Source organism: Periplaneta americana, chromosome 4, assembly GCF_040183065.1.
Source record: "Periplaneta americana isolate PAMFEO1 chromosome 4, P.americana_PAMFEO1_priV1, whole genome shotgun sequence".
NCBI classification, from domain to species: domain Eukaryota; kingdom Metazoa; phylum Arthropoda; class Insecta; order Blattodea; family Blattidae; genus Periplaneta; species Periplaneta americana.
In genome coordinates this window covers 115,261,090-115,284,372 of record NC_091120.1, presented here as the reverse complement: position 1 = coordinate 115,284,372, position 23,283 = coordinate 115,261,090, and positions in this window count along the sequence as shown.

Genomic DNA, 23,283 nt, shown 5'->3' with positions numbered 1-23,283 from the left:
ATTCACTGAAAAGATTGTATCATTATCCATCTAAATTAAAACAGACGCTGGTACAGACACTCATTCTACCTCACTTCGATTATTGCGACGTTTTGTTCAGTGATCTCAGGATTGATTCCGCTCAGAAACTACAGCGTGTTCATAACGCGTGCGTCCGCTTCATTTGTAATGTTCGATACTATGATCATATCTCACCTTCTTTCGAGAAGTTATCATGGCTTAGGTTACATGAGAGGAGAAATCTGCACTCACTTTCTCTCCTATATCGAATTATGCACACTTCATCCCCCTATTATTTATTCGCTCGATTTCATACTCTCTCTCGCTATCATAATATTAATACTCGATCACAACGCGATAACACGCTAGAAATTCCACTTCACACATCATCTCTGTATTCCTCATCTTTCACTGTTGCTACCTCTCGTCATTGGAACTCTCTGCCGCCTGAAGTCAAGGGCTGCCGAACATTGAAATCTTTCAAATCCAAGTTAGAAATTTATCTTATGACGAGTTGCCAAACTAACTTACTATTATGACAAGTGTTGTATTGCATGTTTCCACGTATTCACATTTTTTTTTATGTTCTAGTGATATTTAACTTATTTTATATTTTTGTTTTCATATTTTCCGATAACGGTATATATCTAATGTGATAAGTTGAGCTATATATAATCATAATTTTCCATACTGTGTGTACTTAAAAATATTGTATTCATTGTATGCTTTGTACTGCACTATTTTATTACTATTAGTATTATTATTACTATTAGGCCTGTTATTATTATTGTTGTTATTATTGCTATTATTATTATTATTATTATTATTATTATTATTATTATTATTATTATTATCAATAATTGTCTTATTTTTTATACTTTGTATGCCTCATTTATTTTTGAGCTGCTGTTAACATTTTATTATGCTTTTTTCTTTCTTTCTCTATGTTATATATTATGTCTGATTTTTTCTTACTTGTTGTTTACATTTTATTATTATCTTGTTCAGTTTTGTGTGTAAAATTGTAGTGTACTTTGTAAATTTGTAGTGTTTTTGTAACGCAGTTTTTATTCCTGGTTGAGTGTTAGAGAAGGCCGTATGGCCTTAACTCTGCCGGGTTAAATAAATCATCATTATTATCATTATTATTCCCGTTCCACCATTTAATATGTAAGGTTATTCAAAAGTCAAGAAAGATTTTAAAGTCTTCTAATTTTATTAAGAAGAAAATTTATAGAAAAATAATAATAAAATTTTGTTCATAAATGAATAGAGTCTATTAAGGTACAAACCAATGTCGAAACATTCAGATATGGTCATCATTTTTCTCCTCTCTCAATAGTAGCTCTTTCTTCTGGGGAATGAATAGCATTCATAAGAAAATTTAGCGGAATATCTTCAATTTTTTACAAGCTTTCACAACAATGAAAAATTGCAGGATTAATTCATTTAGGAATCCGAATCTTCTCAGTATCCTGGAATGATCTTTATTACATTCATAGTAACACTGAATAAGGCCAATTCGTATTTGTAGAGGTAAAACCATTATTTTTATATGGATTTGCGAAACCCTTCCAGCAGAGCGGGTAGAAGAAACGCTCAGCTTCCAGGTTAACAATTGATCTGACATCAGTTTTCGAAAATGGTGACTAATGTATACCAACAACTAATTATAGAGAAAGGTATAAGATATTACAGTGCATGAGGATTAAGTTGGCGTGATTTCTACTATCCTTGTCTGAGGTCCTTGTCTACCGAATGCCACCAGATGTGACGGGCAAGAGGTTTCCTTTTGTAAAATTCTTGGAATTCCCTTTCTCCTCCCTTCTCCCTTCACACTTCTACAAACCCAATTAGTGGATCTCTCAGTGGCGTCTCGGGGTTGTCTGAGTTCATTAGTTAGTAGTATTTTGTGAATAGTGAAGTGAGTTTGTGTCTTTTTTTTATTGGGTTATTTTACGACGCTTTATCAACAGCTCAGGTTATTTAGCATCTGAATGAAGTGAAGGTGATAATGCCGGTGAAATGAGTCCGGGGTCCACCACCGAAAGTTACCCAGCATTTGCTCGTTTTGGGTTGAGGGAAAACCTCGGAAAAAAACCTCAACCAGGTAACTTTCCCCGACCGGGATTCGAACCCGGTCACCTGATCTCGCGGCCAGACGCGCTGACCGTTACTCCACAGGTGTGGACGAGTTTGTATCTTGTTGTACCAATTTAATATAATATAATTAACAAATTAAAATGTTTTCGGAGATGAATGGTTTCACTGTTACCTTAAATATTGTAATGAGTGTTGTGCTCCTGTATTTAATAATAATGGTAGGCAATATGGGAAAACGCGGGAAAACCTTGAAGTCGGACGGTATGAACATGGTTATTAATGCATATAAATTCTTTACTGGAGAATATGAGGCACTGAAATGCGGAAAACAAACAATATCTGTGCCGAGTTTTATCGAAAGAACTGCTGCAGCGACAGATATATCTTCTCGTGGTGTTAACAGGATTAAAATAGAAAAAAAAAAACAAAACAAAACAAAAACAAAAAAAAAAACAAAAGAAAGCGGAAGCGGAATTGGAAGCGTGCTGCGATCTCCAGGAAAGAAACCCCCGAATAGGATTTTAAAAAACGTGTGTAACAGGTTAAAAATGAGCGCACTTGCAAAAGTGACGGAAGAAGATTAGAGGAAGGCCTGTAAACACGTAGAAAAAGTTGAAAAATTTTATTGGGCGAAGGATGGACTTGTAGATGGAAATTTATTATTCGTTCGTAATCAATTTGGACGACACGGACACGGACGAACTTTCTGGCGGAGTGGAGTCAGAATTTGAAGAGGAAGAGAATGCCGCCACTGGTAACTCGTGGTCGTTTGAAGGAGTGTCGACCATCATAAATGAGGGTAGAGAGAGAGAAGGTGAGCATTCTCTCTCTTTCTAAAAGGGACTAGACAAGTAAATCCTCATGGACTGTACATACTCCCTTGTTCCAAAATATGGTATAGAAAGATGTAATGAATTCTGTTACAAAAATGGTATACAGTACATTTATTAGTTCTCAGTAATATAATGTAATTTTAATACATCTTCGAGATACTTATTTCATTGATAAATTAACTTAAGAAAAACATAAAAATTAGGTATATTTCATTCTGTATGATGTCAAATTAATAAAAGAAAAAACAAACATTGTTTTGAGAGAGGCAAATTAACATAAAACTGCAATAACCCGTTTTTGTACGACTGTTGTGCCTTAGATGTTCTATTCAAAATTGACTGGGTTAGTGTTACATTTTCTCAACAGGAACACCACAGCAGGTGCCCATTTGATTTCTATTCATAATGAACTATTTAAAGATTGTAGCTTGATGCACTGCAGAAGATTAGAAACATTCACATCTGCACTGTCTGATAGTTCCTTCACTACTGAAGAGAATACCACATCTCGAAACATTTAGTGCGCGCATGCGCAATAATCAAACTTGTTTTGTTTGTTACTATAGGCCTACCATATTTTGGAATGGAGGCAGTATTAGGTACACGAGTATTGAACAAGAGAGTGAAACCAATCACAGAAACTTTTTTTAGGAACAGAATGGTTTTAAATGTGGTCGTTGTTGCCTGGACAATGTCTTCGCAATGTAGCAAATAATCGATAAAAGATGATAATTTCGTCTGGCAACATTCCTAATATTCATCAATCTTGAAAAGACCTTTGATCGTGTAATACGATATAATGTACAAACATGGATACCCGAGCCATCTAATGCAAAGTTGGCTTGTTAAAAATCTATAGCAAATAGTGGAATAATAGGTTTAAATTGTATTATAAATAAAGATGCAATAATAATGAACCAAGGTGTCAGACAAAAGTGATGTTCATGACATACTTTTTAATATTTACATGGACAGCGTTATAAGGGAATGGAAGATGAAATTTACAGTTGGAATTAAACTCGATAATTTGAAAACTTTAAATTCTTTATTACATGGAGATGATATTCTAATTACAAGTAGTAGGGAAAATATATTGCAAGTATTAGCGCAGCAACTGAACCAAATTTTTTAGCAATATAAATTAAATATTTCCACAAACAAAACGAAAAGCATGGCTTTCATAGGAAATAATATATTGTAGGTCTATGAGTAAAAATTCTTACACATGATCAGATTGTAGAACAGATATAATATTTTAATTATTTAGGATATGATATTAGTTACAAATATAAGGAAGATCCAGAAAAGAGATTACAAAGATACCAGAAGATGTGTGGTACAATAAGGAGAATGTTGAAAAACACATGGAAAAATACACAAATTAAATTTTACGAAATAATAATGGCTATACTAACTTCACTCTATGGAAAGAAAAAGGAATATCAAAACAAAGGGAAGATAGTCCTAACCAAGAAAAAGAAATGAAGTTTCGAAGAACCGTTAGGCAATGTGCTAGACGAAATAGGTAGAATACAAAATAAACAGATTAGAAAAGAACTTAACATATTTGCAGTTAATTATAACGTTTTACAGTATAAGCAAAATTTAAAAACCATCTATGAAGAATGGAATGAAATTGGGTTCAAAAATTGTTTTGAACTTCCAACCCAGAGGCAGAAGAAGAACAGGAATATTCAGTCCTAAGCTGTGAGAAGAAGAAGAATAATTTGCAAAAAAACACACAATTGCTTAAATAGCAACAATAGTGAAACAATTGAAACAAAAAAATTGTTGGGAACAAAGCAGTTATAAAGAAGGTTTCCTCGGAATATGCCTGTTCCCCTTGCAAGTCTTATTCCACCATTTAATATGCGGTACTTAAAATATCCTGCGTGTTTCGAAAAATTATTTAATAAAGAATCTGCAATATTATTCTTACGAAAATAAATATTTGTTGTAAAAAAATCAACTGTGGAATAGGTTTTCTCCGAACATATTGGTGCCACTTGCCAATCTCATTTCATCTCTTAATTTACTTCAAATACTGTGTGTAGTTCAAAAAACTGTTTCATAAAGAAACACCTAATAAATAATTATCTCAAAAACTTCGTACATGATCATTGTGCTATTCCTGCAGAGTAGAATTTAATTTCTGAGGTGAATTCATCTGCAACCTGAAATATGTTGCAGATGATAGGATGACAGATGAGGAAGATGACGAGCAGAGCTGAATTTTCACGGTTTCAGGAAATGGACGGTAAATTTTACCTGAAGTCCTGTAAATTTTACGACACGGGTTATCCGGATTTGATTCTCTTCGAAGGGAACTATACTAAAGCTTTCATTATCCTTGAATCTCAGAACTCTTAATATTGTAGAACTCACTATCACTGCTATCTATCAATCTATGGACAAACTATAAGAAACACACGACACGAGGGACGGTTGATTAAACGTTCGACAAACACAAGCGGGTACGTTGTTTTTTCGAAACAGAGACGATAATAAATGGAAAATTGTGGGCTGTTATTGAGAATAAAGAGGGTAGAAACGGAAGAACTTCGAATAAAATTCTCACGACCTTGACTTTGTCCACCACGAACATATTCCCATCATCGCTGGGGTTTGAACTCGGGTCCGCGGTCGTCGTAAGCCACCATTCTGCCAATTGAGCTACAAAGACGATTTCTCCTTGATATATCTGCAATGGAAATAAATTACAGATTAAATGAACGAATTGAATCAAATGTTTGGTGCAATTTAAAATCCAATGTGCTTTAACGAAACACGGATCTGATTAGTACACGCACACTGGATTCCTATTTGTAAGCCATTTAAAGGAACTTCATTCCATTCTTTATGTGAATCGCATCTTAGCAGGTATATGTAGTATGCGTCCTTTCTGTTGAATTGTCTGCAACATCATGTCTGCCATGCACACTTCATAAAATTATCCCATATAAAAACGTTCTATTTTACAATTTATATTTTATTTGCTTCCTTACTGACAATAATTATCTTAACGACAACTTCCTTTATTAAACACAACATAAGTCATGCCTATTGAACGGTGTGGATTTTACACCATGCTTGTAGCCAGTAAATTCAACGCTTTTACAACTTGTCATTAGAAGACCGTAGACGACCAATATAATTCCGCTGTTTCATATATAGCCTACGTTAGACGCAGAATACCAGATAATCATTTAATGAAAGCCTCGTAAGACTCCAGAGTGTACATCCTTCATGCCCTTATATTGTTTTCTTATCAATTGAATCAGACTTTTTGCCAAGTGGAACAAAGGGATTTAAACGGAACGATAGATGTAAATGGGAAACCATGCTTATCTTTCTTGTGTCTGTGAATACACGACTATCTAAAAGTTAGTAAATAAAGAATCGACACTGGAGAGATAGAGATGTCACTGATGGAAAGAGATGTGATGATTTTCAAACAAGAAGTTAATTGCATTTTCGATTTGTAAACAAAATGGAAATAACATTGAATGGCAATATTCGAAGTGGTTTTAGTTTATGGTTATATTGGTTTTCTGTTGCCTTCCTCGTTTTCACTGTCCATGCATTTATTCAGTACAACCGTAAAAGGGGTCGGACCACCTATTCAAAACAGAGGCGGAAACATAGATTTAAAAAGGTCAGATTGATGGCGCGATAAAATGAATGTTGATTTCGACAAATCACCAACCCTGGAAGTACAGTCCCAAAACAGTGATTGAAATTATGAAGTTTTTCCTCTCTCCTGTCACAACACAGATTTACTGATTTGTATTAGTGCCAGCGCTTTAGATTTTGGAGACTTGTGGCTTCATATCAGATAAATGAATGAATACTCATGATTCCTGTCCTTTACTTAAATTGACGCATTGAAACTTATTATAGGGTTGTCTCGTTCAATTTCTACTGTAAATATTAATCCATTATTAACAACGCTGTATTAACTGCACGGACATAAATGAATATTTATTAACTACGACTGGATTTTCACCCGGTAGTAGTTATAGATAACAAAAATAAAATAAATATACAAATTCAAAAACTTAACAGTAGGCTACATACAGTATCTAAATGCTCATGTTAATTTAAACATTTAACAAGTCGAAATACAAAATTTTGCAATCGTAGCCCATATTTTAGGGCACAGTTCTGACGTTTGTCTGGTGTGACTGAGGAAGATCACGAGAAACTTCAGCCAGGATTGCCGGTCTCGGGAGATCGAAGCCCAGACCTCCTGATTTCAAGTTTTCTCTGTGCCAGGGGTATCACGCTCGGTAGATCTTAATACATAAAAACATAAATCAAGTTTAGCCACACATGTACATGTATCAATTGAAACGCAAATTGTGTCGATGGGATTCATGTTAACAAGATTTGGCAACGATTCGCCATGAGATTATCTGTCATTTACCTTGCAATTGGAAAAAGAAACCTAGTCAGATAATCGATTCTAGCAATATTTGAACTCCGACCTTCAGACCACGAGTCAAATTCACTACTTCGTGACCACATTGTTGGCCTTCAACGATTTTATTTTCACATACGTAACATAATGGAATTGTCTTCCTGAGAATAGACCTATAAGAGTTACAATAATCATTACTCATACCATTGTCTCGGTCAACGAATTTTATATTTGCAAACTGTAACACGTGTTCAAGTAGTCAGTTCTCAAATGGAATGACTCCACAAATGAACAAACTCTAATTGCAGGTGGAATAATTTTATATTTTCATCTGTAATTTGCGTTATTCTCATATGGAATAACTCCCAAAATGATCAAATTCTAAATCTCAGACGAAGAATTATATATTTACAAACTGTAATTTGTATTCAGATTGTTTATTTTCAAATGGAGTAACTCCCCAAACGAACAATCCCAAAATTCGGTCGTTGAATTTTATATTTTCAAACAGCAATTTGTATTCAGTTACTTAATTCTCACATGGAATAACTCCCCAGACGAACAAATTCTAAATCTCAGTCGAATAATTTTATAATTACAGACTGTTATTTGTGTTCAGGTAGTCTATTCCCACATGGAATAACTTCTCAAATTAATTAATTATAACTAGAGTTCGGGTAATTTTATATTTTCAAACTATAATTTGTGTTCGGTTAGTCTATTCTTACATGGAATAATTTTATAATGAAGAAACCCTATCGAATAATTATATCTGCAAATTTTAATTTGTACTCAAGTAGTCTATTTTTACATGGAATACGAGTAACTTACAAAATGAACAAATTCTAACGATAAATTTCATATAATAATAGGTAGGCCTATATAATTATGGATTAAGAAATGTTATATTTTCAAACTGTAATTCGTGTTCAAGTGGTCAATTCTCACATAGAATATCTCTCCAAATTAAGAAATTATGATTAATATTTTGAATAATTTCATATTTTCAAACTGTAATTTGTGCTCAGGTAGTCTATTCTCATATCGAATATCTCCCAAACGAACAAATCCTAGTAAGTCGAATAGTTTTATATCTGTAAATTGTAATTTTATCCAGGTTGTTTATTCTCCAATAACTCTCAAATAAACAAATTCTAACCTCGGGTCGAAGAATTTTATATGTTTTGCAGTCAGATAGTATTGTACACGAAACAGCTCCCCACATAAAGAATTTTATGTTTGCAACTGTCTTTTGTGGTCTAGTACTCCATTCTCACATGAAATCTCTCTTCATTTGAATAAATTCTAACCCTCGATTGAAGAACTTTATTTTGCATACTATTACTTGCGGTCATGTATTCTATTTTCACATTGAATATCTCTACAGATGAACAAATATTAAATCTCATTCAAAGAATTTTGTATTTGTACATTATAACTAGTGGTCAGGTAGTTTATTCCCACGTCAGATGTAATAATAACTGACTAAAGGAACAGATTCTTACTACCTCTGCTCTTTAGGATTCACTTATTTGTGTTTCCTTCAGTGAAAACTATCTACTCTCAAATCTAAAATTCTATAGGCCTACCACATTTATCATCCCTATGAATTAGCCACACTGCCATTGCTACTTTCAGAACATGATCTTAGGAGTTAATAAAATTAGGAATTCATCCCGCAAAATTCGTGTTTCAAGACAAGCGCTCTTAATGCTAAGGAGTTATGATGCAATTCAGAAACTCCGAAGCTTTTATTGGGCCGGTAGGCTCTTGTCCAAATTTACATTCCTGCCTTGGAAATGAACGTCGCCACTTCACTCCCGTTATCGAGTCCGCATAACATGTTCAAAGTTTATGGGTGAAAGCCACAGTAAATGTATATAGCTTACTGGTCTAGATCATGAACTGGAAAGACAGTTTTGTATTGTAACATTGCATCGCCTGCTGGTTTACTGGTAATTTTCAGTGGGATGGATGGAACAAAAATTGAGCAAGTTCTAAAAAGATATGATGAAAGTAGTTCCTAAATGAGCGTGACAGATGGACATAGTCGAAGTTCAGTCAGATGGTTAGCTGTTTTTATTTAGAAACAGAATACAACCTCAAATAGGTAACCTAAGATTTTCGCATATTTTCTACGAGTTCTTAGACTGCTGTCATTTCGTTTCATCCTTATGCTAATCATGCTTCTACAATTATATTCTGTAGCTTTACAGACACTGAAATTCATATAGAGTTATAAGTCGGTGCCATAAAAACACATAATGTCGCAGCACATATTTTATTCGGCTTGTAAAATTTCGGATATATTATCATGATATTTTCATTTATTTTTCATTTTCTTTAATTGCCATCCAAAAAGTACCAACATTAAAAGTTTCATATGTGAGCAAAGAAGCAGATGATGTTTATTTTTTTGGATTGCAGAAATTAACTTATAATCCCAAGAGGTCAAATGTCTGAGGTAATTATAAAGTTTAAGTTGTGTCTTCAATTAATTTAGCACAATTCACTAAATAATATTCGTGTGTTCAAATTACTTTGCAACCTACTAAAATCACTCCTTAAATGTGATACCAATCATAAAATGTATTAATGGTTTGTAATAATGTTGTATTTGTTTGTCAAATAACCAGCAGTACTGTGAAATCAACTAAAGCGGAAATTGTAAAACTGTGTACTTTATACAAATTTGCTCTCTTGTAGCAAAGGTAAATGGTAGTCGTCTATTAATCATCCCTAATGTCGTTATCATCAAAATAAAGTTTTCACGGGAAAATTGTATTTTATCCTACTCTATTTACTTAATGTTTGGTACTGTTGTATAATTTTTAAAAAGTAGGTATTTTGTACAGTTGTTTTAAAACAGCAAAAAAATAGACTAAATTTTTCAATTGCAGACATAACTATGTACATAATTAATCTCTTATAAAAATAGTTCTTTCTGCTATGTTTCGGTAAAACCTATATTTAAGTTATTTTATGAAGCTATTTTCAAGTCCTCAGTTTTCCGTTCCGAATTCTCGGATTCATTTCATCCAATATTATTTGGTAATCAGCCAGGACCGGGTATTTATGGAGATCGCGAAAATCATGAGATAATAGATATACAATAGATTTGTATTAATCTTTACGAATTAAGTGATTCTGATTAATAATAATTTGAGAATAAAAGAATCGCGACAAATCGCGAAATAGAGTTGTAATATCGAAATATGAACACATTCGCGAATTATTACTATTGCGTCCTTTTATAGAGAATTTCATATACTCAGTTTTTTTTCGGATCTTTTTTTCATTTGAATTTGTTGTACAGGGCTAGTTAAAAGTCGCACGCCAACTAAATAACTTTTGAAGCATGTAGTTCAGTGACATGAAACTTGGTGTGTGGGGATAATCATATACTAAGAACTGAATAATGATATTACCGAATACCAAGTTTTTTTTACTTCCAGTTTAACCGAAAGAAACTCCAATTATCTTATTTTAAATGGAACACCCAATTTATATATATATATATATATATATATATATATATATATATATATATTTTAATAAGGCTCATTAAGAGCTTTTCACAAATTACCCACACTTGATACTTCCTGTACAAATTCAATGTTGCTAAATCAAGAAAACAGAAAAGTGTATCGGTTATTAACATAATAAAATACTCCTTTCTTAACAAAAACAAAAGGAAGCTATCTCACCTTCTAAATTCTGTGTTCAATGTGGTAGCCCTCAGCTGCTTGGCAGTGTGTCACTCGATCATAGAAACCATTTAAGGAATTATTTAACCAGGCTTTAGGAATATCTTGCACCATATCCATTATTCGATGCTCCAGATCTTCTAAGTTGTTGGGTCTTTCTCGATATACTACTGACTTCAAATGGCCTCATAAAAAGAAGTCCAAAGGAGACAAATTTGGGGATCTAGCTGGTTACTTTATGTGATCTCTCCTACCAATCCATCGTTGTGGAAAAACCTGATCTAAATGCTCATAATATTCTGTCCATAGTGAGCTGGAGCTCTATCTTGTTGGAAATAGATGTCATCCCTGGGTAGACGATGGTTGACTGGTTATGGAAACAAGTTTGCGAAGGCCGGTACTACTTGATTTTGGAGCAAATCCAAGTTCTATTAGAATTTAGCGTTTCTCTAAAGAAGAAAGGACCAATAATATGGTCACCAATAATACCAGCACAAGCATTAACTTTTTGTGGATACTGTGTGTGGTTCTCCTACATCCATTGTGAATTTCGTGTGACCAGTATCGACAATTTTGTCTGTTGGCAAATCCATTCAGGCAGAATGTGGCTTCATCTGAAAATACAATTTATCTAAGAAAAGCCGGATTGCTGTTAATGTGCTCCATTATTAATTCACAAAATTGCATTCTTCTGTCGGGATCGTCCTCTGAAAGTTCCTGCAGAATTTTAAGGATTTTCATCACGGAACTTTGACTTATATTAGATTCTAACGCCAAATTTGTAATAGATACTTTTGGATTTTCTTACACACGGAGGAGAACGTCCAATGTAGTATTAGCATCAGTTGCACTTTTCGAGCCACCTGATCATGGTAAGTCCTTTACGCTTCCAGTTTCAGTGAATTTCCTTACGATTCTTGTCACTGTTGTATGTGGAATTGGATTGCGATCCGGATGCTACCATTAAATAAATTCGCCGCCTCTCGATGAGATCGTTGTCTGTCTCCATAGCCAATAAGCATTAAAATTTGAATTCTTTCCCTTTCGCTCAACATCAGACAGAATTATTTAACACACTAGAATGTCAGATTCAATTCCTTAAATAAGATGGCTGTATCAATAAGCATGTTTCCGTGGATATAAACAATGGAAAATCAGATTACAATAAACAAAAGAAGTGTTTTACCCGTATTCCATGGATATAAACAAAGGACAGTCAAATCACAGTAAACAAAAGAAGCGTTTTACCTGTATTCCATCCATTTAAAGGACAGTCAAATTACAGTAAACAAAAGAAACGTTTAATCCTATTATTCGTTAGACCTACAATTTTTCTGTTTTCTTGATTTAACAACACTGAATTTGTACAGAACTATCAAGTGTGGGTACTTGTTGAAAAGCTCTTAATGAGCATTATTGAACAATAAAGAACTATGTTGGGTGTTCGATTTTTAATAAGAGAGTTGGAGTTACTTTCGGTTAAACCGGAAGTAGAAAAACTCGGTAATACCATTATTGAGTTCTTAGTATACGGTTATCCTCACACACCAAGTTTCATGTCACTGATCCATATGCTTCAAAAATTATTTAGATGGTGCAGGACTTTTTAATAAACCCTATATCCAAGTAGACTATATTACACGGTATTCCAGGAGTTCTGATTACATTAGTGGACTCAGAAGATGGAGAATTCAACATTTCACTAATAATTTGAGAGTGTTTATTTGGGAGATGTAAGTTTTTTTTTTTTTTCCGTTTTTAATGAATGTGTGTTAAATAGTCTCAATCCAACAAATATTGTTTATTGGCCATACCGCACCTTTACCAGAATCCAACGAACCTTTAATGTTAATTATTTGGTAGTAATATTCGTACTGAATTAATACTCCAATTCCAAAATTAATTGTATTTTCCAAAATTTCCATTAGTCTCCGCCAAGTGTACAACTCAATCTCCAACAATCTCCGCCGACACCAATATTATAAACACAAATGATAAAATTAATCTTCATAAATACCTGCCCCTAGTAATCACCAATGCCACCGATGCTAGATAACATCGTAGTTGTTATAGCAAAGTTAAACAACATATTTGAAAATATTGTACTTTTTTTTTTGAAGAAATTTTCAATTGAAACCTTAGTTCTCTAAACGACAATTTATTTCTTCGAAGTATAGCAGTGGAATGACTAGTTACTACTACTCTATAAGACTGTTAACGGTATTTTGAATAACTGTGATTTTCTTAAATTCCTTCAGTTCAATGTAAAAAAGAACAGAATTACATCATAGGCAACCTTTTGTTATTCCCATTCCTAGAACTGTTTTCTTCAAGAACTCTCCATTGTTTGTTAAGTGTAATATTTACAACTCTCTGTCTTTAATCTGTGATTCTCAATTAGATTTCAGTTTAACAGTTGAAAATGTCATAAAATATTAAAAAGAATTGTATTTCCTTAGATATTTAAATTATGAAGAAGTGTATTATAATGTTTTCACTCTAGTTTTTTTTAACAATTTTGCATCATTATATTGACATTTGGCACTATATTAACTGCAATATTGTATTCTAGCATGTATTACCGTTATGTATTTTCTTTCTTTCGTTTGTGTTGTTTGTTTTGTTTTGTTTTTATTATGTATTTTGTGTATGTATATATGTAAGCCACTTGTAAGTGGAAGCCTGCTTCTGTTGGTGGTGGATTTAAATAAATAAATAAATAAATAAATAAATAAATAAATAAATAAATAAATAAATAAATAAATAAATAAATTTCATTTCTGATGTCATTTCATGTAACTTTAGAAGCAAAATCGTTGGAGCAGATTTTGAATAAATTGTGATTTTGTTATGTTTTAAATGAAGTCCAAGAAGTGTTTTCAGTAAAAATGAATATAATTTCAAATTTATTATTATTTTTTTCGTTTATTCATGAATAGTGAATATGGAAAAGGAATTCATATAAAAGCTTTATGTAATCTTTCTTCACAGACAGACGGCATACCGAAAACTATCTTTTCAATGTGAGGATACGAAAAACGTACTTGTGAATTCATTTTTTAGACAGCCATTTCTAAAAGTAGATCTTTAGTGCTAGCTAAGTGTGTTAAAACACGAATTACACAGTAGCGTACGATATACAGACCTAATTTTAACACTGGTGAGTCAATTGATTGTTATCCAAAAATTCTGATTTAATCCGATTTTAATGTTTTTCGAATTGAACAAATATACAAATGTACATTATTAAAACATGTTTATCTTGCAGAAGAAATTTGACATGTTCTTTAGCTGAACCTAAATGTTACACAGCCACTGGAATAAATCATAGCCAGATACGAGCCAAAGTTATACAACTCTATTTTGATAATGAATCCTGACCTAGTTTATTTTGATTTTAATACATTTAAGAAAAGCCCAAGGAATTTATTTAGTCTCCTTTTCCTTTTTATTTTTCTTAATTTCAATACCCTATTTATTCATTCCAACTTATATTCTCTTTTTGACTTGATTCTCTATTTCTAGCTTCGTAGTTACCCCTGGTTTATAATAATAATTATATTGGTTTTGTAATTTTATTGAATTTTTGTTATGTGTACGCTACGTAAATAATATGTATTTATTTTGTATTTTTTCAGCTCCATGAGCTCATGTGATGTATGGCAAGTGGCACCATTCTGTTTAAAGTACCCTTGACACAGCTCAATGTCATCCAGTTGCTCAACGAATTTTATGATTAAATTACTTCTGATTGAGGTTCTGGCTGATATGTAAATCTATTATCAGGCAGTATATATGTGTCAGAGGAAGAACAATTGTTTGTATGCATCTGAAGTCTGACTAATGTAATATGTAGCTAGTCGGCGATGTATGCAATGGAGAGGGAAAGGAACTGGCCTAGTTGCCTCATACGTGGTGCCACGTTGGTATCACTTGTGGGTTTCAAACCTGTCTTCGGACAGTTGACTGAACAACAACAACAACAACAACAGCAACAACAATTGGTTAAGGGGTTAGGTACAGCTTACAGCAGTAAAATTGTGGAAATATTCAACATTTTTTCCTCCATTACTGTATCTTGTACAATAATGAAAATTAGTATGTGTAAAACCTTGTCTTTCTGCCATATGAAAAAAATATTTTTACGATTAAAAAAAAATTATTTGCATTTTTTTTTTTTTTTCAAAATTCAGTTTACTGTGCAGTGATGAAGCGTTTTCCACATTACTAAAAAAGTATCCAACATTCTGTGATGAAATTTTTTTGTGTATTTATGCATGTCATATCTACAATGTAATGCAAGATCACTTCTATACCTTTGATAGATTGTCTGATAAAAAAATAAAAAATAAATTCGTCCACACCTGTGGAGTAACGGTCAGCGCGTCTGGCCGCGAAACCAAGTGGCCCGGGTTCGAATCCCGGTCGGGGCAAGTTACATGGTTGAGGTTTTTTCCGGGCTTTTCCCTCAACCCAATACGAGCAAATGCTGGGTAACTTTCGGTGCTGGACCCCGGACTCATTTCACCGGCATTATCACCTTCATTTCATTCAAACGCTAAATAACGCTAAATAACCTAGATGTTGATACAGCGTCGTAAAATAACCCAAAATAAATAAAAAATAAATTTACTTTTAAAATGGTCAAATATCACTATTTTCTTTTAACACAAAATAAAAAATATTATTTATTAAGGAATGTAGTTGAAAAAGCATGATATTATAAACATGAGTTTCAGCAATAAAATAAAAGAGAGAGAACATGAAAAAGTTAACAAGTGTATGAGTTATGAGGGAAGCGCTCCATCACTGCACAGTAAACTGGTACCATTTTGAATTTTGAAAAAATTATATATATTTTTTTAAACTGTAAAAATATTTTTTCATATAGCAGAAGGACACATACCAATTTGCATTATTGTACAAGATACAGTAATGGAGGAAAAAAATGTTGAATATTTCCAAAAATTTTACTCCTTTAAGCTATATCTAACTACTTAATTAGAGATTTAGAAATTTTTCAGGATCCTCTAGCGACAAAAATAAAACTTTATCCATTGATATTAAGGAATGTAGCAACTTTTGAACTACTGCTTGTCAACTTTGCGTACAATTCTTCTTTATACATTAATAACTTGCTTTGAAAATACTGTAGTTTTTTTTCTGTAGACTTACTTAGCACCTTAGGAATAAGCAGATAGAAATAATAGGATAAAAATGTTGCTACATCACATATAAAGCATAGGAGGAAATTACACGTAGCCTATTTTTAATTAACTTACCAGGCACACCGAAAAATTCAAGACGTTTTCTTCCAGCAATCTTGCTTTATTTCATTGTCACGCCATCAGTATATTTATTTCCTTTTATCCCTTTATAGCAGGGCTTTCCAAACTTTTCGTAGCGAGGCCCACATTAACCATCCGAGAAAGAATCGCGTACTAAGTCACGTAAGTTTAAATTAAGTCTAACGGACAAAGTTCATAAACAACATTATTATTCTAACTTTGTGTTTTATTGACCTAAAACCTACACTTACATATTAATAACTGCTGCAATTAATACTTGACAAATTATTAGTTATAGTTGCATGGAAATGTAACACACAAACATTACATACTAATACCTCTTAAAATACATGTAATATTAATGGTCTATATTGAATGTGAAGGATGAAGCTGAATTTTCTGTGATATTCAGTAATTGCAAACATTTGTGGTTCTAATTTTGTGCTTCCAATGAGCAAGACAGACTCTAAGTGTTTTATCGGACATAACAGATCTATATTTGATTTGACATATTTGATTTTTTTTGAAATTTTCTTTTCACATACATAAGTTGACGCAAACAGTGATATTAATTCTCGTGGAAAGTCTTTCAAATTAGGATATGTGTCACTCGGCAGATAGTTGTAAAAATCCACCAAATTATCTTCCTTTTATTTGTCCCTCAGTATGTCGTTACAATGCACGTCAATAACTTTCAGCTGCAATTCACGCGACAACTTCTCTACATCGTATCCAAATGTGTATTGAAACACTCTGATGTTCTCTGCATTGGCATCGAGATCATAAGAGTGTATAACCTGCTGACAAAAAGCAACAGGAAATTCTGTTGTACCTTCCATGCTGAATTTTTCACAACATGAGAAATGAACGAAGCTGTTGTTCACAAGTTGAGATTCAAAAATCACCCATTTTTTTCTGAATCCCTTCACAGTGAGAGTAGAGTTCAGAGATCAATCCTCCTTCTCCGTGTAACGTAAGGTTGCAGTCATTCATATGCTTGGTTATATTTGCAAGGAAAGTCAACTTTCAAATCCAATCACAGTTAGCAATTATAGGCAGGGGCCGTTTCTTTTCGTTCAAGAAAATTTGGGCACCCAGCTATATTGCAGGCTTCAAATACTCTTCCAACGAAACCATTTTTCGTGCCGCACATGTTTCTACTCCCGTCTGTTGTGATACAAGTTTTTCCCACTTCAAGTTGTACCGCGAAAGTGTTTTTTAACTACACGAAAAATGTTTTCACCGGTAGTTTTTCCATGCATGCTGCATACAGATGTCAATTCTTCAATGACTTCAAAGTCACTGTTTATGCCACGAATAAACACCAGTAACTGTGAAGTGTCTGAAACATTTAAGAATTCATTAAGTGCAAGTGAAAAATATTCACACTGCTTTGTTTTTCCATTTAACTGGCAAGTTATGTTTTTGGCAATATCTTTCACTCTGTATGTACTGAAAGACTAATGTTCCTAAATAAATCTACTTTCTCCGGACAAATCTTCTTTGCCGCCATTATCATGCACGATTTAATAAGTTCACCATCACGTACATAAACTAGCCACTGTTGCTGCTTCATTGTCTGATCTCTGTTTCTTGAAAATATTCTGTTGAGATAATAGTCCACGTTTCATTGCTTCAAATTTGTCATTACGTAACTTTCCCATAACTTGTGACAATTTTTAAGAATGTTTGGTTTCATAGTGCCTGCGAATATTATACTCTTTCGGTCTTACTAATAAAAACTCTATATACAGACGTTTAACTGTCTTATACAATGAGTAGCTCGTTTATAAGTCGTCTGTAAATTCCTTACTAATAATCTCTACATACGTCGTGTATAACAGTATAACTGTTACACAGCTACGTCATAGTTTCGTCATTACTTCGTTACGAAAGATAATAGAATATCTGAGGTTCTCTATTGCATCCGGTAGAGCGCTCTAGTGTGGCGTGTTAGTATCGATAGTACAACTGGCTCTAATCGATTACCATACTATATTTTGGTCAAAGAGTACAAGCTATAGTAATATTATTCTAATTATTCTGTGCTCTTTGGTGTGTTCTTCTTTGGTTACTAGGCAACCATCATCATAAAATGACAGTCGATACGAACAGCTGTTAGAGGGGCGGCCATTTTTTCTCTATATACAACGCTTAAACAAGGGGTTTCGTGTATATAACTACTGCAAAGCAATTCCCATTGTATATTTACAGCCTGTTTATACGTCCATCGCTTCTGCATTGTTTATTAGTAAAGTTTTCTGTCTCAACTCTGCATAAGTCTAGTATAAAAACTATACACTGTTTATTAGTAAGACTGTTTAAACACAGCAATTGATTCGTTACAAATCAGATATAGGTCTACTGTTTTATTTCCACTTTCAGTCACACGATATTCCAAATTCCAATATCGTTTAAACACACGACATTCACTGTCCACTTTTCTCTTCTTTTCTTTCCCTGCCATAAATAATGTTCTATTGTAAGAACTACTAGTAAATGCTTGTGGTTTAACTCAGAGTGTTAATACTATTCTTAATTCGATAATATTTATCACTTCACAGTTACACTGCTCTAAAATGTGTGAGCTGTCGTCAGCTTACTGTGGTGCAATCTCTGGTTGCTCTGTTGCCACACTTCGCGCTTGGGCTGGCCAACCCACGGTCACCTGGCAGATGGCTGCTTGCAACCAGTATATCGTAGCAATATCAATATTACCGCAGTACATGAGCAATTTGTTTAAGAATCTGAGCCTCTGATTTGATTTCATCGATCGAAATTCGTGAATTTTATTTTATTTTATTGGGTTATTTTACGACGCTGTATCAACATCTGGGTTATTTAGCGTCTGAATGAAATGAAGGTGATAATGCCGGTGAAATGAGTCCGGGGTCCAGCACCGAAAGTTACCCAGCATTTGCTCGTATTGGGCTGAAGGAAAAGCCCGGAAAAAAGCTCAACCAGGTAACTTGCCCCGACCGGGATTCGAACCCGTGCCACCTGGTTTCGCGGCCAGACGCGCTGACCGTTACTCCACAGGTGTGGACGAAATTCGTGAATAAATTAATATAATATAGATATACTGTTTCCTTTTATTGACTTTTAATTTTTTCAAGTTAGTAAGCGGGCCAAACAAAAGTAGCTCGCGGGCCGAATCCGGCGCGCGAGCCGTAGTCTGGCAAGCCCAGCTTTATAGTATTTCTCAACAAGGCCGAATAAAATATAAATTGTTGTATGCGTTCAAATTTGGTGCTCTCTCCCTCTCTTCATTTCTTTCCTTTCCATAACTACTCATTTCAAGGAATTATAAATAGAAAAGAAGTCTATATGTACGCAATGAATACAAATTGCAACTATTTATACATTATTTTATAATACCGCTTCGAAAAATCAACTAGTCACTGCATCCTGAATAATATGATGAATTGTTTCCGAGAGGAATAATGGCGAAATAAACACGCGACAACTAACCGCGGTTTCGGAACGAAGAGAAATTGATGGTGCATCGGTTTACATTCTTATTAGTTAAGCATGGATATCTAACCATGCATTCTAACCGAGATTGGTGCACTCGGCCATCAGTACGGAATACCAGATCTACAGCTATAGACTCCTTTAATACTTAAGAGGTGAATCCTGCAGTTGTTCCATGACGTCCAAAACAACCTCCGGCAGTATACACAACATTCCTATGCAGACCGGTCCCACTCCAATCTCTACCTACAAATTTTGTTGGCGGGCTGCGAGTGGTCGTAGACCGGCGTACAGAAAAGTCTGTATACGATTCTCTCTGCACTCCGCCGTATAAGTCGACGGAATATAACTACCTGGAACCAGTCTATATAGGAACGTTTTGTAGACGAACGATACATCGCGATGCTTGCCGGTTGCATTCACAAGATGCCCAACGCTAATATTGGGTTCCTGTCTGTAGGATCGCTCACAACAAATTCCATCTCATATGTCCTTTGCATTACTGTTACTGTGCCTGACTTTGTGATCCAGCAATTTTCATAAGCAACAGTCCTTGCTGTAGTGTGTACTGCATCTTCAGTGATAATGATAATGACCAGAGTGTTATGGCCAGTGGAACAATGATCAAGCAGACAGTTGCAAGTTGAGAAACAACTCTGTCATCTCGTGATAGTCCTAAAGCTTCCACGTGACCCATGAATGAAATTCCAAGACCTCAGTCTTATATGAATCAGTTTGTGAGTCATCTAATTCCATATTATATCTGATGTAAATCCTAACCTTTTCATGTCCTTAGTGTTTGATTTCGTATTTCTTTTTCTACGTTCCTTCTACAGGACATATCACTTCTCTGGTATTTATTCTCAGTTATCTGGTCGAAAGTTTCCCATAATGGAAAAGTACGTGTCATTTAACGAGGGGTGAGATCATGCTCCAGGCAGCAGCATGCCACTGACTTGTTTCTAGACAATAATTGTAATAATGTTGCCAAGGCAATGGAGCAACATTTGAGGCAGTTTGCTGCATACACCGTCAGAACTGAATTAGATGAGTAACACAATGCGGTTATTCCTTCCGGACTGACGTTTACAGAAAGTGTCGATTGCTGCTCGTTGATGCGGGTTACTTGCAATGGCGGCCACATCTTCATGGCAGCCCGCCCGCGTGACAGTTTCTTCATCATGCAGGAGGGTGGATTCACGACGCTTGACTAAAGACCGACGGGTATGATCATTTGCTACACTATTACAGTTGGAGGAAGGAGAGCCCAGAATTACATCTCAGCCACTATAACATCTTGCTCTTCTATTGCTACCCTTTCCCCTCCTCATTCTACAGTGTTTGGAAACCCCACGCCAGATGAATACCGCAGTGTCGGTATTAAGTAAATTATAGTGTGTGTGTGTGTGTGTGTGTGTGTGTGCGTGTATACGGAGGGAATGGACGAATTCATTTATACACATAATTTCTTCAGGCAGCTCCATGGTGCACAAAAGTCTCATAAGGTATGGATGAAATAAATGGGAAGTTCTGCAAATGGATTTAGACATAGAACTACGTTTTTCTTAATTGGGAATTGACCTTCTCATAAAAGAGCAACCCATTCTTTTTGATCTCCTTGTATTCCCCTTGTACTCCTTGTATTTTTTGTATTTATCTTGTTTTTCTTGTTGTCCTTTTATTCTCATTGTTCGCAATGTATTCTCCTTGTTCTCTTTATAATCCATTTTTTCTTCTTATATTCTCCTTGTATTCGCCTTGTTCTCCTTGTATTCAGATTGTTTTTGTATTCCTCTGATTCTCTGAGTATTCTCTTCGGTCATCTTCTATTTCCCTCATTCTCCTTGTATTTTCTTTGTTCTCCTTATGTTCTCACGGTCCCCATGTATTTTCCTTTTTCCTTCTAATATTCTTTTTCTCTTTGTATTTCACCATCCTCCTTCTACTACCCTCGTTCTCCTTATATTCCCCCTCATTCTCCTTGTATTCCTCTCATTCTCCTTGTATTTCCCTCGTTCTCCTCGTATTTAACTCGTTCTCCTTGTATTTCCCTTGTGTTATCGCACCCACACGCAGAAGTATGAGTTTTATGAATCGTAAAGGTATGTAGCATAGTAAAGCTATGCACCTGTAGATTTTTTTAATCCTGGAGATTCACAGGGAAGATTCATGCAGCTCTCCAATGATCACTAGATAAAAGTCATCTAACACCGGCGCGGGAAGCTAGAGCGCTTTCAGAATAAGAAGGCATATAAGGCGGAGCTAGTTCAGGTCGGTCTACCTCGACTAGCCAGTAACAGTGAAGCGGTGTTGCCTAGTTAAATCGTCGCGAAGTCTCGCTGAAGCGTCACGTATTAATTTCTTTCTTGCGCGCACAATACTTATGGCTAGGAATTAATTTTAAGCTGTGCCATTCGATAGAGCTACGAATTCTGAACTCAACAGTACAAGAATGACAATTATATGTCAACTGGTTCGCTTGTTATCGCTTTAAGACTAAACAAAGATATCCAACCTACAATATACAGCATATTTTGCTCTGAAGTCCCTCTCTGTAAACGAAGATACATTCTGTTTATTTTCAAATTCAGACATGGATTGTTTTCTCGTGTAGCGTGTAACTTACCGTAACAATGTCTCTCGAATGTATTGCAAGTGGCTCCGGTGTTTCATCTGTTATACGCAAAAGGATAGTTCTACACTCACAGGCGAGGAGTATTGTATTTTCTGTATTATACTATTTATGATGCAGTGGGTGTCAGTTTTTCACAAACAAAGAATCCGACTGCAGAGGCATGTGGTTTAGAAGTACTTACGTTATCTTGTATTCTCGGATTGGGCAAAGAGACAATTCAAATAGGTGGTGTAGCAGTATTCACCTCTCCTGGAAAACAACGCAAAACAAACGTGTTAATTATTTGTACGATTTTCAGAACCGTGTATTACTTCATCGTATGATATTTTAAATAGACTATAATAGTAGTAGTAGTAGTAATAGTAGTAGTAGTAGTAGTAGTAGTAATAGTAGTAGCAGCAGTAGTAGTAGTAGTAGTAGTAGTAGTAGTAGTAGTAGTAGTAGTAGTAGTAGTAGTATGTGTTAGCAGTGCCATTATAGAACGTGGAAAGTAAGAAGAAAGCTGAGAATAACCACAGATACGATTTTCACTTTTCATTGGAATATTATACGTGGTATAAGACGAAATATTGCTTAAACGTATGAGATATTTGGTTGATATTGTAAACATAAACACTCTTGCCTCTTTTTCGATGAGTTATAGGAAGAGTATTAACAACGTTCTTCCTTAAGAGCATTAAAAAACTTCATAAGATTAGCAATTTAATTACATTTCACTTTTAAAATAAATACATGCATGTTAGAAACGAGAAGATTTTGCAATTCCAAAACTCAATTTCTATTTTAAAAACCTCGCGTTACATAATGTAGAATATATTACATT